Raw genomic sequence first — 19,836 nt, forward strand, 5'->3', positions numbered from 1 at the left:
ACACTCTCACGGCTTCAACTACCACATCTATGCCGACGACACACAAATCTATCTCTCAACCCCCCACCTCACCCCCTCGGTCTCCGCCCGAATCACACACCTGTTGAGCGACATATCAGACTGGATGTCGCTCCACTTCCTTAAACTGAACCTCTCCAAAACCGAGTTTCTTGTCTTCCCCCCAGCCCGGACACCACCCCCCCATTGACTTCTCTATCACATCGAACAATGCTACCATCACACCCGCCCCGCAGGCCAGAGTACTTGGTGTCATTTTGGACTCCAACCTATCCTTCCAGCCCCAAGTCCACTCTTTAACAAACTCGTGCAGACTCCACCTCCGCAACATCGCCGAAATCCGCACGTTCCTAACTCCAGAAACCACTAAACAGCTCATCCACTCCCTCATCATATCACGACTCGACTACTGCAACTCCCTCCTTCAGTCCATCCTGAATACGGCTGCCAGACTCATTCACCTTTCCAACCGCTCCGTTTCCGCCACCCCCCTCTGCCAATCCCTCCACTGGCTTCCGATTGCGCAATGGATCAAATTCAAAATCCTAACGCTGACGTACAAAGCTGTCCACCATACTGCCCCGAACTACATCACTGACCTAATATCCAAGTACCGCCCAGCATGCACACTCCGCTCCTCACAAGACTTCCTTCTCTCTAGTTCCCTGGTCTCCTCCTCCCATGCCTGCCTCCAGGACTTCTCCAGGGTGTCACCCATCCTCTGGAACTCCCTGCCCCAACCCATCAGATTATCACCTACTCTCCTCTCCTTTAGGCGCACCCTGAAAACCCATCTCTTCAGGGAAGCCTACACCACCCCCTGCTAACTTGCCGACCTCCTCCACTCTGCCTACCACTCCATCCCCCCCAGCTATCTCCTCCTGTGTCACCATCCCCTCCCTCCTAGATTGTAAGCTCGAAAGAGCAGGGCCCTCAATCCCCTCATGTTTTGTATTGTATTGGTATTGTTCTGTCACATGTTCTGTCCCCCTCTGTAATGTACAGCACTGAGCGAACTATTGGCGCTTTATAAATACTGTATAATAATAATAATAATAATATTAATAATAAAGGGTGGGCCAACTCAGTACTGAACCCTACGGACTAAGACTGGGATGCCAGTGTGCGTGTAAAGGCAGGTGTCCCAATACTTTTGGTAATATACTGTATATAGCCTGCTTTTCTACTGGTTTTATAGCAGGAGCCTAGGAGGAAGCCTCCATGATGTCCCCTGCATTCTTTAGCGCCCAGCACCCTTTGGCCTATGCTGTCGGCGTCCAGCAATAAGCATCAGCCCTGCCCTTTCTCTTGCGCCTCTGAGGCCGAAACCAGAAGCCTCTGGTGCAGAGAGGACATCACATCCCCCAGAATCATGACACCCAGCATCTTCCAGGCTAGCTGCGTCACATCCGGCCTCCAGGAAGGCACTCCCTCAGCACTGCCTGACCTAAACGCGCCAAGGATGGATGCCATTCTAACCAGCTCCTTCACTGGCACTGGAAAGAGGTAGAAGCGGGTACATTCCTACACCGATGCAGAGGGGACTTGAGGCCAAAAAGTAAAGAACTGCAGGTGAGGGCACATTTCCTGGGCAGCCCTTGAGACATGGCTTGCTGCTTAAAAAGCAGTTCTTCTAGTCAACATGCTTTTTCCCGACAGAGTAAACACAAAATGGCCATGTTCCTGTAGGACCATCTTAAGAAGCTTGAAGCAATGTGTTTCCTGTCCTGGTTGAAGGAGCTCAATCGTTCAAGGTCTGTCCTGGAAGACAACCGGGGGGGAAAAAATTATATACATTTCATTTGTGTACAGTGTTGCATGACCAAGAAATTGCTAGTTAAAGCTGCAGTGCTGAAAAGCAAAAAAGTGCCATGATCATGAAGGGGTTAAAACCTTCTGGAGATTAAGTGGTTAAAGTCTAATTTGGCCAGGTTTGGAGCCTCTCTGTTGGTCTGTTAATATAAAGACTTCAGGTTGATTTGTATTTTTATATAAAAGTTTTTTTTCCCCCAATGATATCCCTAGTTCCCATTCACATGGAATCTGTATACAGCATTGTTCAATTAAAAAAAATGCAGTTCCAAAGCCACCCATTTACAAATACCACAAATGCATAACAGTTCATAAGGAAAAAACTATTACTGCAAACTTGAGAAAGTACTTTAATTCGTTTTAAAATTAAGTTTTAATTTTACATTTTAGATCTAAAAGAGAACACATGCAGCAAGTGAATATTAAGAATTCTGCTGGAACCAACTGTTTAAATTATATGTACAGAGAGGATTACTATCAAAACTAGTAACCTTCAGTGAGGCTATTTACAGAATTTACAAAAAAAAAAAAAGGACAAAGTGTATCAGTACAACAAAGGCAACATGAAAATTAGCATACTGTGGTATTCTGAGACTTGTATCGAATAAAGCTTTCAGAAGCAAAAAGCTACCAAAAATACTCTTTCCAGTCCACGAGAAAACATGTCACCAAAGTAAATTTACAATATTAGGTACAGAAGCAGAATACCAAGGTGAACATTTAAAAATAGCATTGTACACTACAATTTCATAAAACTGAAGGGAAGAAACAAATTAACATACTGCCCACAAGTTTCACCTTTGAACCTTGAAAACTTCAGGTGACATCTGGCTGGTTGCTTTGGGCATGCAAATTAATATCTTTTCTTTTACGTCCAGATAATCCTCTCCCAAAGGGTGACCAATCACAGAGCTACCAGGGATATAGAAATGTCAGCATTGTGTCCTGGAACTGCTCTATACAATAAAGACTTGTTTTAAATAACACTTTCATTCTTTGTCTTAAACCTACAATAATGAATCAATATGTTTAAACATCTAGTTGAAGCAGTGTATAGAGTGGTACAACTCAAAGAGGAACAAAACATGATGGATCTCTTACAAATGTAGGCAGTCTTTGTATTAAAAATGCTTCATCAGAAGGAAGTAAAAGCGTCCTGATAAATGGCAATTTCACAGGACACGTGGAGCTGAACTAAACAGAGCTGTCGTGAGGTGGTGAACTCCATCGTGACTGCAGATGCCGAAGAATGCTGTTCGATATCGTCCCAAGTTTTTCCTGCATTTCAAAAAGCTGGCTTCCAGAATATTTTCCAAGCTCCTCTGTAGTCACCAACAAAGAAAGTGTACTAATCTGTGCAGCAAGGTCTAGGGTGGCTGCAGATTCCACAGGTGCTGTGGCAGATGCTTCAGGCAGGTCTGTAAAGCAAGCAAGGATTAGTTATGGTGAAGTAACTGAAAAAAAAAACTCATGAAATACACCAATACTCTAGGGGTCACCATACATGTTACAATCTGACTGCAATACATCAAAACATAATAGGAGAACCTTCCTAAACATTCCAGTCAGTTTGTATTCAATCAAGCCCTTGCATTACATAATTGGTAGATCCAAAAGAAGACTACAATAAGATATTGGCAGAAAGTCAGTGCAAAAAATGCCCATCAGTTGTTTGATTTGCAGAGACACCCAATGTGGTTGTTCAAAGGATAGGCAGGAGTCGTCTGCTTTAGTAGAACATCCAATTACTTTATTTCACCAAATACATTTTTTTATTATTATTATGAACTACCACATCGGACACCTCAGCCAATCGGAACTACCGAGAGCCTTTTATGTGCTGGCTCTTCCTATCAATGCATTCACCCACCTGAGAACCCCCACAGAACGGGAATGCCCGAGGCATAGACCGTGTCCACACTGTGCACTAGGAATGCTGCATGTCCCCCACCCCCCTTGCTGGGTGACCAGTCAACAGCTGCAAGTCCATTTTGACCTTTTTCTTTATTGTGGAACCGTTGTACCCTTGTTTCTGAGTTTAGTACACGATAAGGGCTCTCCCACCTCCCTCTCTTTTTCAATGGAAACGAAAGACCCCTGGTCAGCTCCTCAGGATATTTCAGTCTACAATGTTCCACCAAACCCCAGACCCTACAATAAGATTGTAATGTGTGTGGAAAGCTTTACAACTATCGGTGGTCACCTTTTTAGAGTCTCAATTGTAATATACAGTAGTATCAATGGTACTTGCACAGCACTGCCATACAGTACGTGCCTAAACTGGAAAATGCAGGAATGGAAAGAGCTTGGGAGGAATGGTGGAACTAAAATCGCAGCAATCTGCTGCAATGTTGCAGGCTCAGAATTCATGGAATTACGCAGCCTGGATCAGACAGAATTAAACTGAGAACAGAATAGATTAAATGGCCTATAACCTGGACTGCTTTTTTTTAATTTTAATTGAGGCAATCTTTAAATTCAATTTTAAAAAGCAAGAAAAATTAGCAGATTAATAATTTAAAGCCCCATAGCTTTAAGTACAGCTCACGGGTCTTAAAAAGCAGCTTCATCATTAAGCGTAGGTTCCACAACTTCGCAGTTCTGCGTGTCACGTTTGCAAGGGCACAGCTGCGTTTCCTGCAATCTTTTTTAAAAACATGGACGCACAGAAATCACATGGTGCTTTGACACCACTTTCCTTAAAGCAACACACTTTTTGTGCGGCTGCGGGAACGTGTGCGATTTACACACACAGTCCTATGGAAATCTATGGAAAGAACTAAAGATCAGAGTTCACAGAAGAGGCCCACAGAACCTTCAAGATTAGAAGACCGCTTGTGTGGAAGAATGGGCCAAAAATCACACCTGAGCAATGCAATGCGACTAGTTTCTCCATATAGGAGGCATCTTGAAGCTGTCATTACCAACAAGGATTTTGGATGAAGTATTTATTTTTTTTTGTATGCACGGATTATTACTGACGTGGTGAAAACGCAGTTATTTACCTGTTAACTGTATTTCCAGGAATCTTCTAGGACAGCTTCACTTAAAATAAAAACGGTAATAGAGACAACCCATCACAGATTCATAACATACCTAGACATCAGTACATAATCACACAGCAATCGGGAGGGAGTTATGCTGTCCTAGAAGATTCCTGGAAATACAGTTAATAGGTAAATAACTGCGTTTTCCCGTGTCATCTTCTAGGACAGCTTCACTTGAGAGGAGTTGAATAGAAATACATACATTAGGGTGGGCCCCTTGCTTGTAGGACCTTACTGCCGAACGCCTGGTCATTGCTGCCAATCAGATCCAATCTGTAGTGCTTAGCAAAGGTGGCGAAACTGGACTACGTTGCGGCTCTGCAGATCTGTCCGGGGGAGGCCCCCGCCTTTTCCGCCCAGGAGACCGCGGTGGCCCTTGTCGAGTGTGCTTTTAGGCTGGCCGGAGGTGACAGGGCCGCAGTTCTATAACCTTCTGAGATTGCCTCTCTTATCCACCTTGCGATGGTGCCTTTGGAGGCACTGTCCCCCTTCTTTGGACCCTGGAATAGGATGAAAAGACGGGACAAACGTCTCCATGCTTTTGTGCGTTCGATGTATGCAATCAAACATCTTCTCACATCGATTTTGCTATAGTCCCCTTCTTCCGTGCTGCCTGGGATGACATCAAGGGAAGGTATTATTTCCTGTGACCTATGGAAATGTGACGCGACCTTAGGTAGAAATGCCGCATCTGTGCGGAGGATGATTCTGTCCAACAGGACCGTGCAGTATGGTTCGATCACTGATAGAGCCTGCAATTCGCTGACTCTGCGGGCGGAAACTAATGCTATAAGGAGGGTAGTTTTCAGAGTTAGAAATATGAGGGAACATTCCTCCAGTGGTTCGAAAGGCCCTTGCTGAAAGCTCTTCAGGACCGTGCCCAGGTCCCATGTGGGGTACTTCGATGTGGACGGGGCTCGGCGCCTGGAGATAGCCCTCAGGAACCTGATTATCAAACGGGTCTGCCGCCAACCTCAACTCCAGAAAGCTTGACAAAGCCGCTACCTGCACTTTAAGGGTATTAGCGGCCAGGTTCTTATCCGCCCCGGCTTGGAGGAATTCAAGCACTGTATGCAAGATGGGAGCCTCGGTTTCCTCGTTCCTGTCCTTCCAGGTGGAAAATTTCTTCCAGACTTTATCATATATGGCGTTTGTTGATTTCTTCCTTCCGTCCAAGATGGTGGCGACCACTCTTTCAGACAGTCCCTTCTCCACTAGCCTGTCCCGTTCAGAAGCCACGCTGCTAGGGGCAGCCTTTCTGGGTGAGGATGTAGCACTCCCCCTTGGGCAAGTAAATCGTGTGAAGGTGTATCATCCATAGGTCTGTTAAGCTTAGTTCCCTCAGCCGGGAGAACCATGATCTTTTGGGCCAAAATGGTGCAATCAGGATGACCGTGGCTTGAGATGACTGGATCTTCTGTACCACCTTTGGTAATAATCTGAACGGAGGAAAGGCATAGAGGAGGTTTCCTTCCCAATGCTGGGCTAGCGCGTCTATCCCTGCACTCCTGGGGTCCTTCTGCAGGCAGAAGTATCTCTCCAGCTTCACATTTTGGCTGTTGGCGAAGAGATCCGTAGAGGGGGTGCCCCATCTGGCGCATATTTGATTGAATGCTGAACGGCTGAGGCACCATTCTGTCTGGGTGACCTCTTTCCGACTCAACTGGTCCGCCAACTGGTTCAGATTCCCTTTTAGATGCACCGCAGTGATGGACTCTAGGTTCCTGCCCAGGTCAGGAGGGTTCCTGCCAATTCCATCAGCCTCGGGGACCTCGTGCCCCCCTGCCTGTTCAAGTATGCTACTGCCGTTGTGTTGTTGGATAGAATCTGGACTTCTCTCCCCTCTATCCTCTCCTGAAAAGCCGTAAGCGCTTTGAAGATTGCCGACAGCTCCTTGTAGTTCGTTGATTTCCTTGAATTTTCTGCATCCCATCTGCCCTGGGCTAGGCAGTCTCCCATATGAGCACCACACACCTGGTCATGCTTGCATCTGTGGTGATCCTCACTGGGCTGGCTTGCTTCCATTTCCTTCCCGCCTCCAAGGTGTGGATGTTCCCCCACCACCTTAGTGATTCCCTCACCTTGTGCGTGAGGCAGATCCTGGAATTCAGACCTGCTTGGCTGCCATCCCAGTGGGAGAGGGTGTGATTCTGTAGTACCCTGGAGTGGAGCTGTGCCCATTGCACCCCTGGCATTGCGGCTGTCATGCTCCCGACTAGCTTCATTGTGGTCCTTACTGTGCAGGTCGACATCCTCCGGAAGGCTCTTGTGTCTTGCTGCAGTTTGAGAGCTTTTTCCGTTGTCAGGTATGAGCAAACATTTGCGGAGTCCAGGACGTACCCCAAGTACGTGATCCTCCTGGAGGTTACTAGCTGTGATTTTTCCTCGTTTATCAACCACCCCAAGCTCTCTAGAAAAGATATTGTGCGTTCGACGTGGGACCCCAGGCCTCTTTCTGTATCTGAAAATAGAAGCAGGTCGTCCAAGTAGGGGATGATATTTATTCCTTCCAGCCTCAAGATGCTTAGGGGTTCCGCCAGGATCTTGGTAAATATCCTTGGAGCTGATGACAGGCCAAAGGGGAGTGCATTGAACTGAAACAGAATCGTTCTTTTTGCGCCTTCCAGCGCAAACCTCAGGAACTTCCTCGATTCCTCCCTTATCGGGACGTGCAGATATGCATCTTTCAAATCTATTGAGGCCATGAATGCTCCTGGCGACAAGAGTTCTTTTAACGTGTATAAGGTCTCCATGCAGAACTTCTTGGGTCTCACGAACTTGTTTACCTTCTTCAGATTTAGTATCATCCTGTAGGTACCGGACGACTTCTTCCTTAGGAAGAAATGGGAGTAGAACCCACTTCCCTTCTCTTCCTCCTCCAGCTGGCAAATCACATTCTGCCTGAGCATCCCTTCCAGGAGGTCCACCAATGCATCTGCCTTCTCCCTGTCCCTTGGCAGGGGTGCTGCGAAGAATCTTTGAGGGGGGGGCCTTAAAAACTCTATTTTGTAACCTCTGCGAATGGCCTCTAGAATGTAAGTGTTCTGGGTGATCTTCAGCCACTGTGTGTGGAAGTGCCCCAGCCTGCCTCCCACCTGGCTTCTCCAATCACTTGGGCTGGGTCTTGGGTCTATTCTGGTTGGGGTTGTAGAGGAAACCTCCCCTGCCCCTTGACTCGTTCCTGCCCCTCCTTGCGCCCCAGCCTGTGCGCTGGCTTTGAAATCGTCGTGTACTGCCTGTTGAGGAGAAACCCCTTTCGTCCTACTTGCCTGCTGGGGACTGGAAAGCTCTTCTTTTTTTAATCGGCCGACCTTTCCAAGACCGAAGTTAGTACCGGCCCGAAGAGGAGTTTTCCCTCGAAGGGGAGACCGCAGAGTTTGGACTTAGAGGCAAGGTCCCCCTGCCAAGACTTTAGCCAGATAGCTCTTCTCGCGGAATTTATGATTGCCGTTGATCTAGCTAAGAATCTGATCGTTTCTGCTGATGCGTCTGCAATAAAAGCCACCGCTTTTTCCAGTACCGGCAGCGACTTCAGGAGTTCCTCCGCCGGGGTGCCTTGTTCCAGGTGCGAGCGGAGCTGCCCCAACCATACATCCAAAGTTATGGAGACACACGTCGTTGCAACTGCTGGCTTGAAATTCACCGCGGACGCTTCCCATGCCCTCCTCAGGAATGTATCTGCTTTCCGGTCCATTGGGTCATTCAGGGACCCGCTGTCCTCGAAGGACAGGTCCGTCGCTTTCGAGATTCTAGAAAGGGGGGCATCTGGCTTCGGGCAGATTTCCCACACGAAAGCATCTTCTTCCTTGAACGGGAATCGCCTCTTAAGGTTCTTGGGAAAGAAAGCCTTTTTCTCCGGCTCTTTCCATTCCCTCCTGATAGTGGACCATAGGGCAGGGTGCACTGGGAATGTGCGGCTGCTCTTTGTAGCCCTGTGTACAGCTGGTCATGGAGAGAGAGGTCCTGCTGTTCCTCCTCCAGATCCAGAGTCTCGTAGATCACTTTCAGAAGGCACTCCGTGTCTTCTGCCTGAAAAAGGAATCTTTGTGCTTTTGGGTCATGATCCTCGACCTCGCCTTCCTCCGAGTCTGAAGTACTCGACGGTTCGGCTCCCCTTGCGACAGTTACCTGGTCCTGCTTCCTCTTTTTCCCCCCCTGGGCATTGCCTGAAGTGCCCGGTCGGGGCTCGTCCTGGGCCGGTCCCTGCTTCTGCTCCCTAAAGCTCTGAAAAGTCTTGGACATCTCTTGCATCATGTTCTGTAAGAAATCCTTAAAGAGGGACCCAGACTCCTTTTTGATAAGCTTATCTATGCAGTCTTGGCAGAGTTGCTTCCGCCAAGAACTCGCCAGCCTCTTTCTGCAAGTGGCGCATTTCTTTTTCAGCTCGCAAGGAGCTTCTCTTTCCCCTCTATCCTCCTCCTGTGGGCCCATCTGGGGACAAGGAGACATAGGTATTCATCAACCGCGGAGGCTCCCCCCCCAGGGATTTCCCCCCCCGTGCACTCCCCCAACATCCTAAAAAGTCAGCAGTGGGGGGGGGGAGATGAGTGTGGGGGTGCCCAAGGGTCCCAGAGGGGGGAGGGGAGGGGGAGAGTGGCGGCCAAAGGAGGCCCTTACCTTGTCGCAGGCCTCCCCCGGCCCAGACAGATCTGCCGCGAACTCCTCCTCAGTGCGGCGGTTTTTCACGGTTTGGCGGGCTCTGCCCCCTCCCTGGGGTCCCTGCGCGCCGACCTTCCTCTCACGGCCACACGTGGAAAAGCGGCCGTGGTGTGGGCTCGTTCCGCGGTCCGCCGCCCATTTCCAACATGGCGGCCGCAGCTCCATGCTTCCTGCGCCGGAAATGACGCCGTCCCGCGCCCGGAAGTGACGCGTTTGCGGTGTCCTGACCCCGACAGCCTCACCCCCTGGCCATGCTGCCGGGATCCTGGAACAGGCAGGACTTACCTCAGCCCCCCCAGGGAGAGCCCCGCTGGGACCATCCGGGGTCTGTCACCCCCACCCCGAAGGGTCTGTCCATAGGATGAGCCTGGCTGAAAACCCCCCCACAAGGCCCCTGCCTTCCTTAGAGAAAGGAGGAAGGGGGGGCCTCAGCCAGGGGCCCTCTGTACCTCGCCAGACAGCCGGGAAAAAAATAAAAAACCGGTGTAGCTCCGTCCTGGCCGGAGGAAACACTAATACTGAGGGCCCACTGGGAGAGAGGATACTTATAAAGGGGAAAAGGTGGAGCGGGTGTTTCCTGGGAGGAGCCCTATCTCTCAAGTGAAGCTGTCCTAGAAGATGACTCGGGAAAATTTTATGTCAATAGCACCTTTAGAAATATATTTACCTAGAAAAACGGTGACGTTTTCAATACTTATTTTACCCGCTGTACTATTAAAACCTGTTTTTTTTTTTCAGGATTTGAGTGCAATGACTACACTTCTGCTTCCCCAGAATACCCTGAGAACACGACAGTGTCGTATGTCACGACAACAGACCCTCTCTGCACTCCAATCCCTGCCCATCAGAGCAGATCACATGCAGACAGTTTGCTTACAAAAACAAGGACACGCCCATGAGACACACCCACTATGCAGAAATGCTGCATTGACTGCTGGGAAATGTAGTTTCTTACTTCAATTATAGGGCTTATTTGCAAGGTGAAGCACTAGATTACATTAAGGCAGCACAAATGCTGGTCAGACACTTAGATGTCTATTTTTTCCGACTACCAATCTCAAGTACGATCCCCATTCTTGCATGAGAGATTTTCTGAAAAAATGTATGGGTGTCAACTGTAGGTGAATTCAAATCTAACTGCAGATTTCAGTGAACTTAAGTCATTTGGACCAAGCTGGCATAAACAAATTTACTTCACTTAACAGATGAAGTGGATGTGAGCGCTGTATAGACAGGTATGTCGTCTCAGCCACATACAGCACTGTGTTCCAGCAGCTGTCAAATTGGATTGAGTGCTGCTCAGCCATTCACAGGCGGTTGGGTGCCCTCACAGTCTCCACCTCAGCCTGAGGAACCTTTGTATTCATTCATAGTCCCATAGCCTGAACACAGCAACGCATATGTGGCTGATGCTACATACAGTTTATAGAGGTGCTGCATCTGTTAATGATGTAAACAGTACATTTGGACTAGCTTGGTCCAAACTATTCAAAGTTCACTAAAACCCGGAGATCAGCTTTAATCGCTCATCCCCAATAATCACACATTTTATGTTAAGATAAATCATACACAAAAGGTAAGACTTTTATCCTTCTCACCTTAAAAACTTCAAAGAGACGAGAGAACTGCTTTCCAACCAAGACATTGAAAACGTTCCCATCTTCTCCACTAAGACGGCTACAAAGAGGACAAATGTCAAATTATTACACACAAACTGATATACATTACCCTAAATATTTTATTGTGGAATATAATGTTCTACTTGGAGGAATATTCACCACTAAATAGTTCTAAAGATCAGAATGGAAGATTATACACCATGGGGTTGTTTTAGCTGAATTTGCTTGCCAAAGAGGTAAAGCACTCTGGCAGCTGTCCGCTCTAGTGTGAATTCAGCCTGAAAGGGTTTTGTTATATCTGCTTGATAAGTGCAAAAAATACCTGTTGATCTTGTTAGAAATCTGGTGAGCTGATAACTTACTGTGCACTCTGCTAACTATTATCTCTAAGGTGTACAGAAGCACTCCCCTCTGGTATGTACAATAAGAGAAGGACAGCATTCTGTAGTCCTGTCTTGTTTCTGCTGATACAAAAGGGAGAGTAGGCATTGTCATCCTACGGCAGTTTTGTTACTGGAGAATCATCAGGGGAAAAAATAAAGGAAGAAAACTAGTGCAGCCACCACATCTAAGGACTAGAAAGCTGCAATATATTCATTTTTTTGTGGCTTAGATGCACTTTAAGAATAGGCTGTTCAACTAGAAAAGTTGGTATTGAGTGAAAACAGCTCCCCTTGTTCACTAACATTTATTGGCTAGGTATTCCTTAGTAAATCAATTCCTGCATCCACTGCAATATTCTGCACCGCAACAATCTGGAATGTTTCTAGCTCCAAAATGCAATTGTACTCACTTTGCAATTGCAAGATAAGCATCTGTCTGTTCTGTATGTGAGGTAGATGTGTCTTCCAAGGTTTCTAGTAAAGGCAAGAGTTGAGCGTTTCCAGGATTAGCAGCCATATTCCCAAAAAGCTGCAAAGAAATAAGAAGTCACTTAAAATAATCAGCCCAGTGGTTTGCTACAGTAGGAAATAAATTGTGTTTCTATATCTTACAGTTTTTTTGCTTAGTGCAGCAACTATAGATACAAAACGTTACACTTTTTATCTGCTTGAACACCAGACTGTTTCACCCCCTTCCTGCCCAGGCCATTTTTCAGATTTCAGCGCTGTAGTACTTTGAATGACAATTACTCAGTCATGCAACACTGTACCCATATGAAATTTATATCAATTTGTGAGACAGATAGAGCTTTCTTTTGGTGGTATTAAGTCATTTAGTCACAACTGTTTCTTTTTGTTTTGTTTTTTTGCGCTATATAAAATGGAAAAAAGTTTTTTGCCATTTCTTCATTTCCTGTCTGTAAAGTTTTGCCAATAATATTTCTTCATAAATGTGGGCCAAAATACATTCTACTACATACAAACTATGGTATATACTGTATATCCATAAAATGATCAATTCTGATGTACTGACTGCCCAACTCATTTCTTGAGGCCCTAAAATGCTAGGACAGTACAAATACCCCCCAAATTACCCTTTTTTTTATATTTTAACCCCTTCACGCCTAAGGGTAAAACAAATCTAAATGCCTAAGCACAATTCTGCAACGTTGACGTGTTAGTAAAACCGTACATATCGTCACAACTACTTTGTACATCCAGGTGGATTATACCTTGTTTTTTTCAGGACAAATTGGGCTTTCATTTGGTGGTAAATGGTCATGGATAGCTCCTAATTTTTTTTTATTATTAAAGGAAAACTGGGGTAAAATAGTAAAAAAAATCATTTTTTTAAATTTAACTGTGTGTTTTTTGTTACGACCATAACCTACCACCAAAGAACAACTCAAAATACATTCTCCAGTTCTTGACGATCGCAGCGATACCATATATGTGTATGTTATTTGTTGTTTGTACCCGTAGTACAGTCCAAAAACAACAGTGCGCATTTTGTTTTTGTCTTTTTTTTTTATATAAAACACACTGTCACTGACATTGACATTAACACTAACTGACACTGATACCAATTTTTTTTTAAAATCCTGACCTTTGACCCTGACCTTTGCCCTTGACCCTGACCTTTGACCCTGACCTTTGACCCAAACACTAACCCTGGTACTGAACTAGATCAAACCTTGATCTAGGTATTTTTCTTTATTTTTTCTTTTATTTTTTAATATTTATTTATCTTTTTTTTTTTTTTTTACAAACTTTTTTTTCTCTCTCTGTGTCTGGAGTTCGAGAGATACAATGTATCTCTCTTCTCCATTCATAGAGAGAGAGAAAACAAGGGGGCCGGGCTGCACAGTGATTGATCACTGTGATAGCCAATCAGAGGCTATCACAGCGATCACGTGACCCGGAATCGGGAGTCCCGGGTCCCGATCGTTAGAACGGGACCCGGGGCTCTCAGTGACACCGCGGTCTTGGTGCTGGGAGCGCGCCGAGCGGCGCTCTCCCAGCACAAAGACAGGTACGCAAATATGCGGCCCCACGGAAAAAAGCCCAGGTCCGTGAGGCCGCATCTTTGTGTTACGTCGGCGTCAAGGGGTTAAATCAGACAGTCCAAGGTATTTAGTAAGAGGCATAGTAACATTTTTGAAGTTGTAATTGTTCAGAAAATGAAAGAAAAAAAAAAAAAAAACATTTCCCCAAGTTGTCATTTTAAAAAGTTTTTTCACATAAGCAGCATGGGCACACTTACAATTACACCTCAACACATTCTGCTTCTCCTCCTTAGTATGGGGATAGCACATGCATGAGACATTTTCACAACTTACCCACATGGGGGGGGGGGGGGACAAAATCAAAGTAGAACCTTCAAGCTTTATAAGGGTGTAAATTAGGCATCTCATTTCCTCACTACCTCTCTCATTTATGTAGGCCCTGGAGAACAAGGACAGCAGAAACACCCAAACGAATAGGACTGCCTGCATGGGGATGCACAGAACTCCTGCTCCCAGTTTGACATCCTTGCAGGTGTACAGCCCAAAATGCAGACAGTGAGTTCGGGGACATGCACCTGCACTGATGTTGGATTGGGAAAAGCGGCTGTGTCCATGCAGCTGTTGTGTCCCAATAATCAATGTGACTGCCTGCATGGGATGCACAGAGCACCTGTGCAGGTAAACATGGCCCTTGCACAAGGTATGCATCGATAAGCCCCTTGTGAACAAAACCTTATGTCAACACTGGGGCAGATGTGACATAGAGATGTTCAGGGACACCGACTGGCTGCACTGGTGTGGTAATGGTGTATTTACACTGGGGAGGTGGGGGAATGCTACGGTTGAGTCAAATTTTTACCACCTCTCAACTCTTCCCCCTTTAGCTGGGAGGGCAGCAGTCAGGGAAGTACACATGCTGCAGCAGGAATTTCACCACATTGAGCTCCGCAGGCACTACTAAGGATCACTGTCACCAGAACAATGCAGTAGTTATTCTGTGGTGAATGATCAGAGACATTGACTGCTGAAATAGTAGCCAATCTCTAAGATTACTGTCCTAACCTGGTATTGGACACCCCCCCCCCCCCCATCCATGTATTACTGGTGTCCCCTTTGTATTGGAAGTGTCAGATGTAAGCCCCTATCCAGGTATTGGCGGAGACCCCCTGGTATTGGAGGTGTCCCCTATCCAGGTATTGGAGGTGCCAGGAGTCCTTAAACCCCCCCCCCCCAGTATTGTAGGTGCCCCTCTGGTACTGGAGCTGTCCCCTGGTATTGGAGGTGTCCCGATAATAATTGTCTCCTCCGAACCCCCTGTCCCCCCTTGCCTTGTTATTGGAGGCGCCACCTCCATCCATGTATTGGCAGTACAGTGCAGCACACATACAGCTCAGTACACAGTTTAACCCTTAATAGTGATTATTTACTATTTTGTACTATAAAAGGCCTTTTTTAACCTCATCATGATAGGTGATAAAAAAAAAAAAAAAAAGAATATAAAAGCATGCTGCTAAGTGCTGCTGGATGTACACATGTAATTTTTGGGCGAGAATATTCGTACAAAAATTATTTGTACATTAGATGAGCGGAAGGATGTTGTTCGATAATTGCACTTGCTTTTACCAATATTACAATGACAGTAATTTCTGAACGAAAACCACATGCACTGTCCAAAAATTTGTTTGACCCCACAAACATCAACCCACTGACAAGTAAAAAATTGAAAAGAAATTCTTAGGACAAAAATTTTCGAATGAAAAATGTGTTTGTCTATGGCCAACATAAGTGAAAGCAGGAGCAGGTAACTTGTATCAAGCTACCTGCCTATGACAAGGGAATCTGCCATGTACAGTCCTGTCTGAAAATCTGGAACAGTGTTTTAGATCTGTTCATTTCTTGAACCACCTCCCGTCCGGCCGTTGTATATAAATGGCCGGACTGTGGCAGTGCAGAGTCGGGTGGCCGGTTATAAACGGCCTCCCCGCCCCCTGCTTTTGCGCGCTCCCTGGGATCGCAGAGCACCACGATCCGATGCCCGCTGTGTCCTCCGGACACAGTGAAACACCGATCGTCATACGGAACCTCTGTGCGAGGTCCAGATTATGTGATCACTGATTGGCCAATCAGTGATCACATGCAAAGTATTATTACTATACAGTATTTATATAGCGCTAAGAGTTTGCTCAGCGCTGTACATTATAGTGGGGTACAGTAACAATACAATGCGATACACGAGGGGTTCCAGGGCCCTGCTCCTCGGAGCTAACAATCTAGGAGTAAGTAAGATGTCACTTCTGACATCATTGCTTACTACGTGTGAAATCTGTGAATGATCACAGAGATCACATGGTACAAGGCTGTTGTGAACAGCCTTGTACCATGTGACAAGCTGGGACCAATCACAGCTCACACAGTAGTTCTCAATGGATGCAAGAATGTAGTCAGAGAGAAGGAGAAATGATTGTTTTTACAGCCTTTATGGGTATAAAAGCAATCAGTGTAAAAAAAAAATAAAAAAATCATGCCCCACAAGTAGTACAGTGTCACCATGGTGACACTGTACCGCTAGAGTGACAGTATGTAAAAAAAAAAAATAAATAAATAAAATGTAAAACATTTTTTAAAATGTTAATTTTTGGTTATAAACTAATTTGGCTTTTTTTTTTTTACTAAAAAGATAACAGAATAAATTTTGGCCAAGATTTATGATGAAATATTTATTTGAAAAATTTTATAAGAAAAACACTCCAAATTGTTGGACTTTTTCATTTACATAGCAAAACAAAAAAAATCCCAGTGGTGAAAAAATACCACCAAAATAAAGCTTTATTGGTCTCCAAAAAATCCTAAAAAACATTCATATGGGTACAGTGTTGCATGACCACGCAGTTGTCATTCAAAATATGATAGCACTGAAAGCTGAAAATTGGCCTGGACAGGAAGGGGGCAAAAGTGTCCGGACTTGAAGTGGTTAAATAAAAATTGAGTCTGATATGTACCAGATTCAACCTCTAATAGTATATAAGTCTCTTCTGTCATTCTCAGAGTGGATAAGATATCTTGTTCCTTAACCACATAGCTGGTTATTTATATTTACCACTGCATATTGATATCCAAGAAATTGTCTATTTTAAACTTTACATACTAACTAAATTACACACCACACTTTTGTTAAGGTTTTTTTTATCTGATTAATCAAAGCAATAATTGGCCAACTAATCGATTATGAAAACAATCATTAGTAGCAGTCCTATAGGGGTCCCCTTTGTATTGGAGGTGTCAGATATTACCCCGTATCCAGGTACTGGAGGTGTCCCTACTCCTTGTCCTGGTGTTGACAGTGTCCCTCTTGTCCTTGTATTGGTGGTGTCTCCCTGGTGTTGGAGGGATCCTAGTATTAGTAGTGTGCCCCTAGTGTTAGGTGTCCCCTCCATCCTAGTATTGGAGGTGTCTCCCTGGTGTTAGAGAGTTCCTCGTATTGGTGGTGTATCCCCTTCCCCCATCCAGGTATTGGTGGGGAACCTCCCACCCAACAAATGGCAGTGTCTCTGCGATATTTAAAATGCCGCCCCATCCCCCATTCCATTACTGGATGTATCAGATGCCCCCATCCCAATAATGGTGGTATCCCCCTGGTATTAGAGGTATCACTTTTCTACCCTGCCCCAGTATTGGAGGTGTCCCCTCCATCCCAGTACTGGAAGCGTTGTCTCCCTGGTGTTGGATGTTCCTCCACCCCCCCACCATTGCAGTATTAAGAGACGTCAGGTCCCCCTCCACCCTGGTATTGGAGATGTTCTCCTTGTCCTATTATCTCAGGTGTCCGATATCGCACCCGTGTACTGGAGGGCTGGAGGTATCCCCCCTGCTGGAGGTGTCAGGTGCCCCCCCTGCCCCAGTGCTGGAGATGTCCCCACTGTCCGAGTATTGGAGGTGTACCCCCTGCCCCAGTGCTGGAGGTATCCCCCGTGCTGAAGGTGTCCCCCCTGCCCCAGTGCTAGAGATGTCCCCACTGTCCGAGTATTAAAGGTGTCCCCCCTGCCCCAGTGCTGGAGGTGTCCCCACTTTCCGAGTATTGGAGGTGTCCCCCCTGCCCCAGTGCTGGAGGTGTCCCCAGTGCTGGAGGTGTCCCCACTGTCCGAGTATTGGAGGTGTCCCCCCTGCCCCAGTGCTGGAGGTGTCCCCCCTGTCCGAGTATTGGAGGTGTCCCTCCTGCCCCAGTGCTGGAGGTGTCCCCACTGTCCGAGTATTGGAGGTGTCCCCCCTGCCCCAGTGCTGGAGGTGTCCCCACTGCCCCAGTGCTGGAGGTGTCCCCACTGTCCGAGTATTGGAGGTGTCCCCCTGCCCCAGTGCTTGAGGTGTCCCCACTGTCCGAGTATTGGAGGTGTCCACCCTGCCCCAGTGGTGGAGGTGTCCCGAACTCTTTGGCTGCAGCTCATGGCAAACCAAACAGTGCAACCGTTGTCACATTTGTGAAATGGCACCTTTGTGCTCCACACAGACATGGGAAGATCCAGGAACAACCCTCTGCACACTGCTATATATCCTTTCCAGCAAACTTTGCCATAAACATTGAGATTTTTAGTTCACACATATTGCAATACATGTTTAAACTGGCCAACTGCGTCAAACTAAACCTTTCTGGCCAAACCCTACTCTACCAAAAGCAAATGCTACTGTGGACACAATGCCAACATGGGGCAAAAAGACACAAAGTGGGGGGAGAGCTGCTAGGTTAAAACCTGGCTACTGACCTTCAAAGCTCTAGAGGATGTGAGAAGCATGCTTCACTAGGGCATCCCGCGCTCTTTGGCTGCAGCTCATGGCCGGTCAGTTTGCCATTAATCTGGACCAGATACTAGGCTCGTACCTCATATTCAGGGCTTTGCACTCCTGTGTCTCTGCGGAGCCTCCGACATTAGAGTGGAGTTTATCCCCTGTTTCAGGGCCTCTCACACTTGTCTTGTAGAGCCTCCAACATTAGCGCAGAGTTCATCCCCTATTTCAGGGCCTCGGACGCTACTGTCTAGGACACTGGTGCTGAGCTGGTTCCCTGTCTCAGACATTGGCTTTGGTACCAAGCTCTCCTCCTCTCTACAACAGATTATCCAGAGAAACATCCAACCTTTAGAGAACCTCTAGAGGCTACAGGCGAAAGCTTGACTTTCACCTTCAAGAAATCCCAACAAGTAGCCCAAAGAGGACTCTGTAAGAGCTCCACTAGGGCCAACAGTGCAACCGTTGTCACATTTGTAAAATGGCACCTTTGTGCTCCACACAGACATGGGAAGATCCAGGAACAACCCTCTGCATACTGCTATTAATCCTTTCCAGCAAACTTTGCCATAAACATAGAGATTTTTAGTTCACACATATTGCAATACATGTTTAAACTGGCCAACTGCGTCAAACTAAACCTTTCTGGCCAAACCCTACTCTACCAAAAGCAAATGCTACTGTGGACACAATGCCAACATGGGGCAAAAAGACACAAAGTGGGGGGAGAGCTGCTAGGTTAAAACCTGGCTACTGACCTTCAAAGCTCTAGAGGATGTGAGAAGCATGCTTCACTAGGGCATCCCGCGCTCTTTGGCTGCAGCTTATGGCCGGTCAGTTTGCCATTAATCTGGACCAGATACTAGGCTCGTACCTCATATTCAGGGCTTTGCACTCCTGTGTCTCTGCGGAGCCTCCGACATTAGAGTGGAGTTTATCCCCTGTTTCAGGGCCTCTCACACTTGTCTTGTAGAGCCTCCAACATTAGCGCGGAGTTCATCCCCTATTTCAGGGCCTCGGACGCTACTGTCTAGGACACTGGTGCTGAGCTGGTTCCCTGTCTCAGACATTGGCTTTGGTACCAAACTCTCCTTCTCTCTACAACAGATTATCCAGAGAAACATCCAACCTTTAGAGAACCTCTAGAGGCTACAGGCAAAAGCTTGACTTTCACCTTCAAGAAATCCCAACAAGTAGCCCAAAGAGGACTCTGTCAGAGCTCCACTAGGGCCTACAGTGCAACCGTTGTCACATTTGTAAAATGGCACCTTTGTGCTCCACACAGACATGGGAAGATCCAGGCAGAACCCTCTGCACACTGCTATATATCCTTTCCAGCAAACTTTGCCATAAACATAGAGATTTTTAGTTCACACATATTGCAATACATGTTTAAGCTGGCCAACTGCGTCAAACTAAACCTTTCTGGCCAAACCCTACTCTACCAAAAGCAAATGCTACTGTGGACACAATGCCAACATGGGGCAAAAAGACACAAAGTGGGGGGAGAGCTGCT

General features: G+C 46.5%; 1 long non-coding RNA gene across 1 annotated transcript; it reads right to left on the reverse strand.

The window, feature by feature from the left end:
* Positions 1-2,167: 2,167 nt before the first annotated feature.
* Positions 2,168-11,510, reverse strand: LOC149434228 (uncharacterized). The gene is made up of 2 exons (XR_016308790.1): positions 11,135-11,510; positions 2,168-3,248 (listed from the first exon to the last, which is right to left on the reverse strand). It is a non-coding gene; the product is annotated as an uncharacterized LOC149434228 (long non-coding RNA).
* Between the last annotated feature and the right edge of the window lie 8,326 nt (positions 11,511-19,836).

Source organism: Staurois parvus, unplaced genomic scaffold (genome assembly GCF_062004578.1).
Source record: "Staurois parvus isolate SC_StPar_1 unplaced genomic scaffold, SC_StPar_1.0 ptg001803l, whole genome shotgun sequence".
In the NCBI taxonomy this organism is placed as follows: Eukaryota; Metazoa; Chordata; class Amphibia; order Anura; family Ranidae; genus Staurois; species Staurois parvus.